An 8,970-nucleotide genomic window follows, 5' to 3' on the forward strand; every position below is an offset into this window, starting at 1 on the left:
AAGGTTTCTCACACACCCAACATATATATTTTTATGAATAAAAGTTTCATCACAATTACTTTAAAATTTTATTTAACTTTACTGTTGTCTGGTCTCATGAGAAAGCAAATTGTATTTTAAACATCTAAGCAATGTCCTAAGGCAATAATATTTCCCCAGATGGAAAAACAATAGAACACATGAGTACAATTTAAAAATTTCTATTAAAAAGTAAGAAGGACAGCTTAAATCAATTGCTATAACTTAAACCACTATATACAAAATATTATTATTTTTGACAATATAAATTAACTAATAAAAAATGTATTTTTCAAGCTTCATCCTAAACTTCACTCTTGACCTCTCAGAGATATCTATGTTCACCACAGCTATATTCCATGTTTGAGATCTATGAATACCCTGACCTCAGCAAGGTGAAAAAACTGGAGAACTTAGTTCTGTGACATAGGTTATGAAATAAACTTACCAAACAACATTCTCTCAGGGTCAAAGAACAGGAGAGACTGTGAACTTTAAGAGAGCTGCCATCTACAACTCAGAAGTATAGAAAAGTGGACACTGTTTCTCACAGTATTCTGGGCAGAGATCCATTTCCATTTTACATATCATACTGTAACCAAAAGAGATGGGCATCACTGTTGAAAAGACTCTAGGTCATCACATCATCAGTAATCCAGAAACTGGAGTCCAAACATTTTAAAGAAAAACTTATTTTGTAGTTTTGTCTTTAGCCTAATGTAGGGTTGTGATTTCAATTTTCTTCTTTGGTATGGGGTACTGTGAGAACATCATCAAATATTAAAGCATTGAAGTCTACATACATTTCTATATAATTCAATAACATCTGTCAAGAGATTTAAAGTTTAAATTTAAATTAATAAAAATTTAACCACTCCCTATAAGGCATGATGTGTTTTTCACATAACTTCAGTTCCATGTGTGATTGAACCCTGGCACTCAGTCTGTGGTTAGTGGATTAGTTATCTATTACTGAATAAGAAGAAACTATATAAAAATTATTGTCTCATGTGTGGAATTGTCATCAATTAACACTGGTTTCATGTGGGATCTTTTTACTGCATGTAATTAGGTGATAGTTGATAAGGTTACTAAATTTGAGAGGGAGATAAGATTGCCAAAAAAAGCATCCTTCATCTCAGAATCAAATAAATTAAGGTGGACTCATTCTCAAGGAGGTGACAGTGTTGTGAAAGCAAAAACAAAGTATTCAAAATGTTTCCTGACTAATACACTTTCATAGTCACATCTTTACATAAGTCACACACAAAAAATGAGAGCTCAGATCCAAAGTTTGGGAAAGATACTCTGCCCTTTGGCTAGAAGAGGAGTAAGAACACATTGTCAACTTTATGTGTACAGATAAGGCTAAAGAACTGCCTTATAATTGCTAAAGAATTGACACTCAGTATCATTTTGCCTGTTGTAATAGATGAGGTATACATAGATTTTCAGTGTGAAAGGTGTCACAAATATTAAGCAACTTTACTGGAATTCAGGATCAACTCTAAGTGACCCTCTAGACTACATGAATTATCAATATTTCGTTATTGTCTTAGAAGTTAGATGGTGGCACAAAAAAGCAGGATTTTTTTTTTGTACCAAGGACTATACTCAGGGCACTTTATCACAAATCACATCTCCAGCCCATTATTTTAAGACAAGCCATATTCTTACTAAGATGCTTAAGGCCCCACTGAGTTGTTGAGTCTAGTTTGAACTTAAAATCTTTCTTTTTCAGCCTTTTGAGTCATAAAAATTGCAGACATGCATTAAAATATTGGCTCTTGTTTTCAGGTTTATGAACAGGCAAAATTGAAATTTAGAGTAACCGTTGTTATAATCACCCCTTTGTTAATTATGGCTTATTTCTTATGGTTTAAATATTGAAATCAATATTTAAATGTATATTGAAGGTAACATTATCTATTATAGTCATCAGTCTGTTGATCTGCATTCTACCCAGACATTTTTTTTAACTGACTAAATTTTGATTTAATTTGAAAATGTTACTCAATATTTTTGAACTTCTGGTTTTTCTGCTGGCATTATTAGGATACTAGGTTCAAACCTTACAGCTATGGAAAATTATGGTGTGGTCATAGGTAAAGAGAAGGCTATATGATACATAAAATTTTAAACTCATTTGGTTGAGGTGTTTTCTTTGTTTTTTTATGTATCCTTGGTGAATACAATGCAGAGTACACAGTAAAATCTTAAATTATACAAAGCAGGCTCTATCTCTAGTTAATAAAGAAAGATATTAAATACAAAAAGTTTTGTTGCAAAATCACATGGCACTTTTTTGTTAACAGCAGCACCTGAATGGATTTCTGCCATATTCAGTTGTATGTATATTCTAGATCACCAAAATAATATCAGTATTACTTCAATACATATTACATCTTTAGTTGCAGCCCCACAGCAGTTGATCAATGATAAGTTGAAAGAATGATGAGCTTCTCAGGATACTATCTGGAGAATGCTTTTCATAGTCCTAGGCAGGGGGATTGTGTTCTAGTCATATCACAATACTGTGTATTTTTTGTGGCCTGTGGATGCAGAGCTCTTACTTCCTTGCTAATAGATCATTGCAGGAGACTTCAGGAGTGTAGATTTTTTGTTGATGAATCCTAAAAGGGTGGAACATTGGAAAGGCCATACATGGCTATAGCTACTCTCTTGCTGATGCTTCCAACAGGTACTACTACTACTACTACTACTAATAATAATAATAATAATAATTCAAGTAACAAATACTCTGATTTAGTGTATGCATTCATTGTCATAAATATTTTGTTTTGAGCATGTGTTCACTATGTAAAATATTGACCATTCACCTTTGTTTTCTGGCGTATATATGAAAAAGCCTATGGAACGATGGCAGGAATCTAAAGGTTGAAGGCTCTGGGATGTCTGGGAGCTTTTTTTTTTTGCATAAGCATGACTACACTGCCAACTCTGCCTAATATCTCTGAATTGCTAGAGATCCAAATTTTACATCCTGAGTCTCAACATCCACACAGCAAATGGCGTAGTCTTTAGGATATTTGCAGGTGAGAGATATCTCAGTCCTGATAGATTAATAGAGATTGTTAGGGGAGTGATGGCACCTATGGACACCAAGAAGCATACAACACTTAGTTGCCTCAGTCCTATTACAGTGGACTCCTATGGAGAGTTGTGATATAATGGAATTAGTTCCTTGTAAGCAGAAATAAGGATTCTGACATCACTGTGGGCAAACATGAACCCTGCAAGCTGAAGTATCAATGAAGTGTTGAGGCCCAGGCCTCAGCCCCTGGCCAAAGGAAAAAAGTGGCAGCAGTGGCATAGATGATTTGGAAAAGTGGTCAAAGGAGTCATGTGCAGCTGCTCTGGCCATGGGATGAATGGATTCAATAGATCTGACAGCAAAACCTGATGCAAGTGTATGAGAGAGTAGCAGAATGAAGAAATGCAAGATAATCAAGAAGTCTAGGAATCCAAAATATATCCAGTAGAGTAAGATCTCTGTATTTTGAAAATACCTATCAACCTTCCCCATTGTGATATTGAGTCTATAGAAAAGAAGAAGGATGAAGGCCCTCATGTCCAGTAATTGGATGATGCATAAAATGAAACAACAGTAGCCAATGGCTCCAGTGAATAACTGGCATGGCCAGCCCAGGTATCCAAGTTTAACCTATTTTACCTGTTAAGCAGAACTGATGGACTTAAAAAATAATTTACCCAGGTGTCAAGAGAGCAAGATTATTATTTTTTGTCTGTAAGAATTAGAGATAAACAGCATTCTGTATTGCACCCTAAAAATGGAGAGGTTAGCATTGCTCCTTACAGTAGAAGTTGTAAAATGCTCAATTCCAAGAGGCATTTAGGACCAAAAAAAGACCAAGTGTGTTAGTACAGCTTCCAGAGAGCTATGTTTTTATCAAGTAGACAAGGTCATAAACACTCAGATTCAAGTACTCAAGGTCAAAAACATTTGTTTGTGAGCATGCTCTTACATCAGTCAAATGATGTTGATGTGCGTTCTTTGTCTGACCTTCATAAAAAAGTTTCTATTTAATAACTTTGGGTGCTGAGAAAAAGAAGCATGAGGCTGGTTATGGGCTATTACTGCCTTCAGAAGTAGCAAGCCTACCATCTCAAAAGTCTCTCACATCTGGTGAATAGGGAGCCTACACCCTGGAAACAAAATTTTTACCCCTCAAACATCAGATAAAGCTCTAATCTCTAGAGTATACAAAGAACTCAACAAGTTAAACAACAAAAAAGCAAATAACCCAATCAACAAATGGGCCAAAGACTTGAACAGAAACTTCTCAGAAGAGGATATACAATCAACAAATACATAAAAAATTGCTCACCATCTCTAGCAATCAGAGAAATGCAAATTAAATCTACTCTAAGATACCATCTCACTCCAATAAGAATGGCAGGCATTATGAAGTCGAACAACAATAATTGCTGGCAAGGATGGGGAGGGGGAAGGTACACTCATACATTGTTGGTGGGACTGTAAATTGGTGCAGCCAATTTGGAAAGCAGTATGGAGATTCCTTGGAAGGCTGGAAATGGAACCACCATTTGACCCAGCTATTCCCCTTCTCGGACTATAGACAAAAGACCTAAAAAGAGCATACTACAAGGACACAGTCACATCAATGTTTATAGCAACACAATTCACAATAGCTAGAATGTGTAACCAACCTTGATGCTCTTCAATAGATGAATGGATTAAAAATGTGGCATTTATACACAATGGAATATTACTCAGCACTAAAAAATAACGAGATCATGGAATTTGCAGGCAAATGGATGGCATTAGAGCAGATTATGCTAAGTGAAGTTAGCGCACCTTTCATTATTAATGCATACTCGGCATCTTATGGTTAAACCTTTAGCAGGATCCTCCTGCCAGAGGCACATAGTTATTTTATTGCTTATTAAGTTTTTGCAAGGAAATAGATGTAAGAATCTAAACAGCAAATACTAGACATAAAGAATGTTTTCTAGAATGAAACAGGCTCTTCCAAAGCTAAGAATAGGTAACTTAATTGGGGGGATTAAATATTACAATTAAATATCAGTTACCCCAATTCACATAGAAAGCTATGGAATGTACAAGGATTTGTTTTGCCCTTCCTGCAAGATCATGTACTTTTAGCCAAACAAATGTTGACAATTTACACTTGTATGTGGTCTCAGATGAATCAAGAAACCTGTAACCCCAGAATGCCTCTATTTATTACATCTCAATTATTTCCATGGAAACACTAGCAATGGCAAGCTACACTGTTTCCAGATCCCTAGACTACCAAATTTATAAAATGGACTTTGGAGGAGCTTGGGGCTGCCAAAAGAAGACAAAGAAGGGGAGGGAAGGAGAGAAAAGTCACTGGGGTTAGTTTTAAATGTTGGGGTGGGGTTATGTGGACACAGCCTGAATGCTAATTAATATTAAGAACTGTAATTAACAGGCAGTTGCTAGATGGAGAAAAACTGACAGCAGTACAAATTATTCAAAAGTTTTAAACAGAGGCTGGGAAAAAGACGTATTCCTTTTCCATAGAAATGAGAGAAGCTATTGTGTGGATTTGAGAAACCCAGCAGCAGCCAGCAGTAGGGTAAAGGGAGACAGGGCTCCTTGACATTGAGTGACAGAGGGAACTGCGAGGTAATCATTACCAAACCATCTGATATCATCAGCCAAAATCACATCAGTGAGTGAGATGGGAACATCCTGTAGAATGAGGCCAAAATTATCAAAGGGAACAAATCATTTCAACTACCACCCGCACCACCAGGACTCAAAAAAGGGGAAAGGGGTGTAGGAAAATAAGTCAGAAAAATGCGACTTTTGTAACATTCATGGACTTTTTTTTTTTAACAAAATCACAAGGCTTTGGAAAACCAATGAGGCTGCTCACTCCCTGCCCTACCACTCCAGCCCCTTCTCTATTTATTGGGTATCCCCCCCACCCGGTAAATTTGGGTTTTCCAAAGAAGGACAAACATCCTGAGGGGGACAAATGACCCCCCACTCCAGAGGGAGGCTGTGTCCCTGAAGTGGGAAGTGAGCCCCCCCTGAGGCCTGTTTGGTTTTCAAAGCAGCAATGCATATGCTTTCAAATCACACTCTCTGAGCATCCATTCAAAATTGTTACATTTCTGTCTTTTCTTCCTGCTTCGGGCTTTCATATTTCCAAGATCAATTATGAATTACATGCTTCACATGCACAAGGACCTGGGTTCAATCCCCAGTACCACCACCACCACCACCAAAAAAAAAAGTTCATTTACAATTAAAAAAAAATAAGAATTATGGTCAAGCGATTTCCACTGCAGAATGCTTGAAGCTGGGGAAATCCACAATGCCTCCACATTAGCCCTGACACACAGCTGTGGAGGCAAAATAAAATAAATTAAAATGTAAAAGACACCACTGTTCCTTAAGAAGCACCTTCAAGCATCTTTAAAGGTGAAAACCTTGCCATTTCAAACACTTGGTGCGGAGCTGTCCACACTTACGCACACACTTTTGAATATTACTTGCGAGAAGGGGGGCAGTTCTTGAAAAGCAATAAATCCCTCACCTGCTGTAACTCTTATCTATTCAAATAATCTACTCTCTTAACTCCTCCTTTGATAAGTGGCCACATCTCCACCCTACGCACTCCAGTAAACTGAATAAAAGGCAAAATGGTGAGAGACAAAGGTTGTGGCTCCTTTTAGAAAATGTAAAGCTCCATGGGAAGAATCAGGGGACTTCTGATGCCAAGGTTCTGCAGAAAGATTGTGTGGCTGGTATGTACAACACTTCTCAAAATGCCTTCACTAGTCTTTTCCCACATAGCTATCTTTCTTCCTTAATTTGCTTGAATTGTCAGCTACATATACACACATGTACATGTAGATTCATTTAAAATCATTTCAAGGTTCATTTTGTGAAAGGCTAAAGACCAATTCTTGAGTCTTTCTCTGAGATCCACAGTGTGGTTTTAGAATTCGGTTCAAGCAACTCTGAAACATCCACCCATCTGTTCACTGCAAACTGTTCTACCTTTCCTTTCTGTGGCTTGCCTTCTAAAATAAGGAGATATGAAGACACATTACCAGGTTATAGGTTAGCAAGCTTTGCATCTTTACAAAAAAAAAAAAATCTGCAAGTTTAACCCAAAATCAACTGCCTGATTTAAAGAAAACTCTTTATGCATCCAGTAGTTCCAATTCCAATATCTTCTTCTTAAGTGGCTCTAGAAGGAGTGAGCAATGAGCCAGGAAAAGAGAAAAGAAATCAAATATTACTTAAAGCTATCGGTGCCCTTCTATTCAGTAAAAGGACAAACATCGACCCTTCTTCCATCTTCTGTTCTGGGAGTCTCTCTTTGGTTTCTTTCTCTCGATCAGATCACCCTTGGTACCCCCACCTCTGTGGGACAGAACAGGCTATTCCGAATTGGGATACAGAACAAGGAGCAGAAGTAAGACCAACTTCTCCCAAAGCATAATATAGGTGCAGTCCCGCTGCTGAAAGTTGAACTGAGTTGGTTTTCTTCTAAGATGACAGGGAGCATCTCTTCAGGCTGGCTGCCACTGGCTTTCCTGAAACTTTAGGAGGAGGGAGGTGGCTAGTGTATCACCAGAGTTGCCAGATTCAGTCTCAACCACTCCAGCCAAAAGCAAGGCTGGCAGGAAGAGAGCGGGGTCCCAGCGCCTTCCCCCACAGGCCTTCAGAAAATGAACTTTTCAGAGCAGAACTGGGCTTTGGCCAGAGATCATCAAGGGACTTGGAAGAGGACAAGGGCCTCAGGACTTTAAGGCACTAGAGGCATATAGCCACTCTCATCTTGTTCCTCAGTCATCCCTCAGTGTGCCCAGGAGGCTAAGCACCCATCCCAGGGGCTGGAATTGGGACAAAGCAGCAGGCCAGGCCAGGAGAGGGTGGCCTGTTAGGGGAAAAGTGCAGGGGAGGGCCTCAGCCCACGCATTGCCTCTCCCCAGGGCCTCTGCTCTGCAGAGGCCCCTAGAGCGACACCCTCATGTAAATAGAAAGCAAAGCAAGGAGAAGGAATGCGTGTGTGCGTGTGTGTACCTATATATCCATATCTCATCAGAAACCTGCGCATCCTGGAAACTCAGTGCAGGAAGCTGGCCGGAGTGCGGAAGGTGAGTACTCGGCACATTGTGCAGAGAGCCACAGCACTCCCTGATGGACCTGAGACACACCGGAGCAGAGCAGAAAATGAACTCCTGACGGAGGCTCCCTGCCTGATTGGCCTCTGTGGAGCAGGCAGGAAGTGCGGGGGGGGGGGCGCCAGCCTGGAGCACAGCCTAGGCAGGGTCGGGGAGGGGGCCCCAGGTGACGGGCCGGATGCCAGCGCCTGAAGCACCCGCAGGCAGCGCCCTCCTCTATCCACATTCCAGGGCGACAAGGAAGGGGCTGGAGAAAGCCAGCGAGGCCCCAGGCATCAAGGGCTGCCTTGAAGCTGCCAGCTTCCCAGGTGCCCGGCCTCGCCACCTCTTCCTTCTTCTTGCCGGCACCGAGATTCGCCATCCCCGCCAAGTCCAGCTGCATGCCTTGATTGGCCACGCTGGCCAGGGTCCGCAAGGAGGGAGCGGAGAGGGCCCCTTGTAGGCGACCCCAGGCCGCTGGGGGCCCCCTCCACCGCCTCCGCCTCCCTCTCCTGGCATCCTCCTCCTCCTCCTCCTCTACCTTCTCCTCCTCCTCTTCGCCTGCTCGAGCGGGTCCCAGCCAAGCGCCCACTCGCCAGTCCCTCCTCCCTCTCTCTCTCTCTCCTAGCTGGATCGCGCCTTGCGTGCTCACCTTTCACCAACTGCGGCTTCGCCTGCTTCTGCCTGGACATGGCCGGGCCTCTGGGCGCTCTGTTGACCTCCGTGGCTAGCTCCCCCCCCCCCCCCGCCCCCGCTGCTCCAGGTAGCCTTTCT

Source organism: Urocitellus parryii, unplaced genomic scaffold (assembly GCF_045843805.1).
Source record: "Urocitellus parryii isolate mUroPar1 unplaced genomic scaffold, mUroPar1.hap1 Scaffold_37, whole genome shotgun sequence".
NCBI lineage: Eukaryota > Metazoa > Chordata > Mammalia > Rodentia > Sciuridae > Urocitellus > Urocitellus parryii.